The sequence below is a fragment of the Notechis scutatus genome, chromosome 4 (genome assembly GCF_049901735.1).
Source record: "Notechis scutatus isolate UNSWTSFEM ecotype Mainland chromosome 4, rNotScu1.2, whole genome shotgun sequence".
In the NCBI taxonomy this organism is placed as follows: Eukaryota; Metazoa; Chordata; class Lepidosauria; order Squamata; family Elapidae; genus Notechis; species Notechis scutatus.
In genome coordinates, this window is record NC_142012.1 from 157,568,006 (window position 1) to 157,575,371 (window position 7,366).

Sequence of the window (7,366 nt, forward strand, 5' to 3'; positions counted from 1 at the left end):
GAAGGAAAGGAAATGGAATGGAATGGAATTTATTGGCCAAGGGTGGTTGGACACACAAGGAATTTGTCTCCGGTGCATAAGCTCTCAGTGTACATACAAGCATTAAGTGGGAAATCCTAGTGCAGGTGGAGAAACCACTGCAGGGATGCCTCGATTTGCAGACCCAGTTCGGGGTTCCCCATTTCTGCTGGATCTGGCCGATGCTAAACCCCAAGTCGTGGTGTACAAAACAGAGCGAACAGGTTGCCACAGGGCGTTAACCCATATCAAAGTGTTGACGGTATAATGAAGCACAGCACGTGCCCCTAACTTCTTGTTAAAAGACTTTCCAGATGGCTGCTTCACCCACCCACAGTAAAGTAACAGAGTAAAGTCACGTAGCTACGGAAGAAATAAGACTTTTACGCTGTCACGTAATTCTATAACTGGAGTAATGCCTTTTTAAAAAAAAAGAATCAGAGTTGAGCAGGGCCATTTAGGATTTTGAATTCCATCTCCCTCTTGTTGTATGGAGTGATGGAAACAAAAACATCCACCTAGGTCCTACCGAATAACCCAAGGTGATCGCATGCAGGCTGCAAAAATCTAAATGGCCACTAGGTGGCACTGAATGTTCAGACTCTCAGCTGCCATCCAAGGTTGCTTGCCCTGAAGTTTACAGTCCAAACAAGGGATAAACACTGGAGATGTGAAGTGCCCCCATCTTCCCATTAATACTAATTAAAAGTGGGTGTTTTTTTTCTGAATTACATCATAACCTTATGCAGTCAGCATTGTCTCTCTCTCCTTCCCTCCCTCCTCTCCCTCTCCCACCCTCTTCCCCTCCCTCCCTCTCTCTGTAAGTCATGATATATAGCTTATGGAATTACACACTTAACAAACTGTGATTCACTAAATAAGGCTTGGCATGTTTAAACGCAAGCTAGCTTATTTAGCAACAGCTCCCTGATAACAGATTAATTGGCTTTATGGATCTAATCATTGCCTGCAACACAATTAGATTATTCCTTTTCTGTATATAACATACTACCAAAATGCTATTTTTTTAGCCATCAATCCTCCAGTTGCTTCACATTAAGCTTTCTGAAAGTTAAAAAAAATCACACCACAGGGTTTTTTTAAATTAATATTTCCATTCAGTTGTGTCCAGTTTTTGGAGACCGCCTGGACAATTCCTGCAGTTTTCTTGGGCAGGTTTTCCAGAAGTGGTTTTACATTGCCTCCTTCCTAAGGCTAAGAGCAAATGACTGTCCGAAGATTACTCACATGGCTTTGTAGCCAAAGTGGGTCCAGAATTCACAGGCTGCCAAAACCAAGAACATCGTCAGATAGCAGCAAAGGATACAAGCCATGCTACCCTGCTCCCAATCTAGTCGGCTTCTAGATATTTGCAGCCCAGATCTCATCTTGCTTCAAGAGATCAAGAATCTGTAAAAATAAAAAGGCAAGGAAAAAAGGTTTACTCTGTCCACTCAGGTCCAATTCTAGAGAGCAGTGCTTATTTCCATTTCTTAGCTGAGGGAGCCTGCATTGTCCAAAGACACTTTCCTGGTCACGTGGCCAGCATGACTGTATGCCAAGGTACACAGAACGCTGTTAACTTTCCATCGAGGGGGTACCTATTTATAAACTGGCAATTGCATGCTTTCGAACTGCAAGGTGGGCAGGAGCTGAGGCAAGTGATGGGAGCTCACTCCGTTGCATGGCGCTCAGCTCTTGAACCCCGGCTGCCAGTTGACAAGCTCAGCGCCTTTACCTGCTGAGTAATTGCACCCCGCTCCCCTGTAAAAATGCATATGGTAATTCGAATATTTACACAAATATTTACCATTTTACAGTGGTTACAGACATGGAAAATACTGAAACTTGTTCTTATTTCTACATATCACATTAATAGTAATTATCCAGGAACAAAAAGCATGTGTCAAGATGTATGGCTAGTCTAGTGAAGAAAAGGACCAGGGGGGACATGATAGCAGTGTTCCAATATTTGAGGGGCTGCCACAGAGAGGAGGAAGGGGTGAAGCTATTTTTCAAAGCATCTGGAGGCCAGACAAGGAATAATGGATAGAAACTGATCAAGGAGGGATTCAACCTGGAAATAAGGACAAATTTTCTGACAGTGAGGACAATCAACCCATGGAATAGCTTGCCTTCAGAAGTTGTGGGAGCTTCATCACTGGAAGCTTTCAAGAAGAAACTGGACTGCCACCTGTCATAAATGGTGTAGAGCCTCCTGCTTGGGGGGGCGGTTTGGACTAGATGAACTATAAGGTCCCTTCTGTTAATCTGTTAAAGATGCAACAGCTTTGCTTTGTGATTGTGATGTATCATGATTTAGACTTTCTTTTGAAATGAATAAACAGTTGAAGCTAACACTCTTTTTAAAGAAGCCTGATGTGAATTAGAATATTCAATTGCAACCGGTACTGTCAGCAGTGATATTTATTAAAATATACTAAATGCAAATGAAAATAGTCTTACTAACATTTCAACAAGACACTTGAGTAAGTTTTGCCCCATTTTATGACCCTTCTTGCCTCAGTTATTAAGTGAATCAGTGCAGTTAAGTTAGTAACACGGTTAAGTGAATCTGACTTCCCCATTGGTTTTCACAAAAGGTGATCACAGGAAACCAAGACTTTGCAACCATCATAAATATATGCCAGTTTCCAAGTGTCCAAATATTGATCACGTGACTGTGGGGATGTTTTTCAGGGCCACTGTAATGAATGGTTTAAGTTGAGGACTACATGTATAACTAAGAATATATGTATGTTTCATATGCAACAGGTCATATTAATTATTCTATTAATTATTCAAATGAAGCCCCAAAGGTTGCACTAATAGGGCAAATGGAAACCACATGAATTAATATTTCATTTCCTTAATTGCATCTCCAGCAGGAAGGCAAATGCAATCAACCCTTATTCAATATTCGCTGAGACATGAAATACACAAAGCACTATTGTTCCTGCCATCTGTTGGAGCCACTCTCCCAGCTGAGGAGTCACAACCCCAAGTGCTCCTGCTGCCATTGGTATCACTTTTTGCCTTTAATTTCCACATTCCCTCTAGTACCTCCTTCAGGCCCAGATACTCTTCCAGCATCTCATATTTCTCCTTCTCCCAGATGTTGCTATCACTTAGTACCGCTGTATCCATCGCCATCATGTCTTCTAGCTTTTGACTTCTACCACAATGTCTGGTTGATTAAGGTTGACTCAGCCTTCCATCCTGCCGAGGTCCATAAAATGAGGACCCACATTGTTGGGGACAATATGCTTTCTCTGTAAACCGCTTAGAGAGGGCTGTGAAGCATTATGAAGTGGTGTCTAAGTCCGCTATTGATTAGCCAGTACCTGCCTTGTCCATCGGGATCCAGAAGTTCCACAGGACCTTAGACCTCTTAATTCTCCATGACCTTCTGTGGAAATCATCATCTGGACTTGGGAGGATCTAGTCCACACACCATGCAGATGTTCCTGTATATAGGAAGGTGCAGCTAGTTGGTTGTGCAGTCTGCACCTTGGGTCCTGTGTGTATGTGTGTGCTTGTTTACTGGACCCAAGGACCCCAACAGATAGATATAGACAGACAGATATAAATATGGATGTAGTCCTCCATGTTCACAAATATACAATTTGTATAATGTACATTGTATATTGTCCAACTGCTAACAACTCTGGGCTATTTTTCCTTAATTAGGAACTATTTTTTTAAAAAAGCTTCAGAGTCTGGATTTTAAGATGCATTATTTTGGACAATATCCCTAGTTGATTGTAATTACTTTGTGCTTCTATTTGCTCCTGAGTAAGCTTGTCTTAAGGTCTCTAAATGTTTGGAAACACTGCTTGGTCCTTCCCTAATGGCACAACCTGGAAAAAGGTAATCTAGAACAACAAAGCCATTATTATGGAACTGTTGGCTTTAGAATAGAGTAGAGTAGAGTAGAGTAGAGTAGAGTAGAATAGAATAGAATAGAATAGAATAGAATAGAGTAGAATAGAATAGAATAGAATAGGAATAGGAATAGGAATAGGAATAGGAATAGAATTATTTAGTTGTCCAATAAATTAGATTAGATGTGAAATCACATATTAGGAGTCCTTAGGCTTTAAATATAATTATAGAGAATAAGTCTGATACTGCTAGCCCATTAAATAATGTTCACGTTATTACACAGCACAGCTGCAATGGAATTTCTATAATTAAAATGGATCACACTGAGCTGGTCTGGTCTAGTGGTTAAGTGGCTGGACTAGCTTTCCTTTAAGCACAGGAGCCAATTGGATGATTTCAGGCTGGTCACTTTCTCTCAGCTCTCAGACAAATACTTCTGACGTTGTTGCCTGAATAACTGCATGGCCTGGCCCCTGTAGTCTCCAGGAACCAAGTATGACTCAAAGGCAAAACAGAAAAACAAACAAGCCTCTTATTGGTAAATGATGTAGACTAACTATAACTTTCACATGATGCCTCAGAAACATTTGACTGGCCAGTCCCTTTCTTCCTTGTTTAATGATTCATGACAATGTAGTAACAGCCATATTAGTCCCAGTCTAGTCCAATTATTTCTAGACTTAATTGCAAATCTTTGTTTAAGCCCTAAGCTAACGATTCCACAAACTACCTTTTTCAAAATGACCCTTGTTAATTATTAGAGTCAGGCACTATAATTCCTAGTTAACTCCTTGCAAGGCATAAATTAGAAAGGGCTTTCTATTCTATATTACTATTTTATATTATTACTATATTACTATACTATATTAATTGCTATAAAGTATTAATACTCTATAGTGTTCCAATTTCTAAGGGGCTGTCACAAAGGAGATGGGATCAACTTAATTCTCCAAAGGACCTGAAGGCAGGGCAAGAAGCAATGGATGGAAACTAATTAAGGAGAGAAGCAACCGAGAACTAAGGAGAAATTTCCTGACTGTGAGAACAATCATCCAGTAGAATGGCTTGCCATCAGAAGTTGTGGGTGCTCCAACACAGGAGGTTTTCAAGGAGAGATTTGACAACAAAGAACATAGAATAATAAAGTTTGAAGGGACTCTGTTTAAGATGTTTCAATGGAAGCATGTATATACTTTTGAAGTAAAAAAAAGATGAAGACACCTTTCAAATTTAGGTTTTCCCTATTTTTTTTTAAATAGTGGCTTAAACTAATATTTTCATATTGTTACAATTCACCCAGATGGCATTTCAGTAGAAATGCAATGTAAAAACATTACCAAGCAAAGATTTTTAAAGGTGATATCAAGAAGCGTTCATAAATAAATCATATTGAAATTTTTATAGCTTATATATTTCTTCCATCCTTGTGTATGTGTGTGTGTGTGTGTATGATTTAACCAGTTGATGGAATTCATCAATCCTCTTAATAGCTGCATCCAGCATGATACCATGTTCATAATTTCTGACAAAAAAATTTTTAGGAAGTCCAATTATTCCAAGTTATTTCATAATAAGTACTTGTTTTCTAACACTTGGCATTTTGGACTTTCCAGAATTAGGTACCCATTTGTACACCGATGAGTAACCATTGTACATTCTACTAGCTGACAATATCAATCATCAGGTCATGACTAATTGCAAATGACTGCATCCCTGCCCTTCCAAAACATGGCTCCACCAGGCACCCCTCAAAAATCCTTAAGGAATCACAGGGAGTAACCCATGATTCAGTACAGAATTACTAACTATATCCTTTTTATATTTGTATGCTACAAGAGCTGTCCGTTAGCATTCTTGCCACCTGTGATAAGAGGAAATGTGTTAAGAACAATATTTAGGGACTCCTTCCTTTCAGGTGGGGCGGGGGAGCAACTTTCACCCAGCAGAAAACTTCACCACCTGTAGCTTTCACCCAGCAACTCTAACAAATATACACACATTACCACACATTTCCATACTAACCAGCTGCTCTATTTAACAGCCCAACTAAGGGATCTCTCCAAGACTTCCACCCACACTGACAGAGCAAACCATTAGAATATAAAATGAGAGCAAACACTACTTCCTACTAGCATTAATGTTACTTAGTTTGGGTAATGAAATGTCTGCAAGAAAACAACCAAGCTCAGAATACCAAGGACTCCGCATTTCTAATCCCTGAACTATACATTTTCCTCATGTAGAGAGAAAAAGAAAGAAAGGAAGAAAGAAGAAAGAAAGAAAGAAAGAAAGAAAGAAAGAAAGAAAGAAAGAAAGAAAGAAAAGAAAGAAAGAAAGAAAGAAAGAAAGAAGAAAGAAAGAAGAAAGAAAGAAAGAAAGAAAGAAAGAGAGAGGAGAGGAGAAAAAGAAAGAAAGAAAGAAAGAAAGAAAGAAAGAAAGAAAGAAAGAAAGAAAGAAAGAAAGAAAGAAAGAAAGAAAGAGAGAAAGAAAGAATTAATTAATTATTGGCCAAATGTGATTGGACACACAAGGAATTTGTTTTGGTGCAATTTGTATTTGATTACACACCACGAAGTTAGCAGTGAGACACTTAGTCAACATACTGATATATAGCCAGTTTCCTGCGGTAGGTGAAGGTGAGTTTTAGATCTATCTCCCCTATGTATGAAACCAGCTGGGTGACTTTGGGCCAGTCACTCTGTCTCTTAGCCAGACCCACCTCATAGGGTTGTTGTTGTGGGGGGAAAGAGCCAGGTGTGTCAGGTTTGCACATCAAAAATCAAAAAGCCACGTTCCAAGTTGGCCTGTTCAGTGACTGTAGCTTCAGGGATCTGTTAATCCCTGGCATATGGCTTAGCGCTCTGTGCTATTCCCTATAGATTGTGTCTTGTTGAATACAGGTAGTCCTCAACTTAACTACAGTTTGTTTACTGACCGTTCAAAGTTACAGCACTGAAAAAAGTGAATGATGACCCTTTTTCAGAGTTACCATCTTTCTAGCATCCCCAATGATCAGATGCTTGGCAACGGGTTCATATTTACGACCATTGCTGTCCCAAGATCCCCTTTTGACAAGCAAAATCAACGGGGAAGCCCGGTTCACTTAACGACCGGGTTTCTAAGTTGTCAACTGTGGTGATTCACTTAACAACTGTGGCTAGAACGGTCGTAAAATGGGGCAAGACTCACTTAACAAATGTCTCACTGAACAACAGAAATTTTGGGGGCTCAATTGAGGTCGTAAGTCAAGGACTACCAAGTCCTGCAGAGCAGGACTTATTACAATGTGGGACACCTCTCAAAACAGCGCGCTTGCGTCACTGAGAGACGCATGCGCTTTGGAACCCGATCGGTGCCTGTGATTGGATTTCCTCCCCCAAAAAAAAACCTCCCTGCGCGCGGCTCTCTTTTTCCCAACGGCCGCTCCTGGGTCTGCATCCGGGGTCGCTTCCTTTCGCTTCCT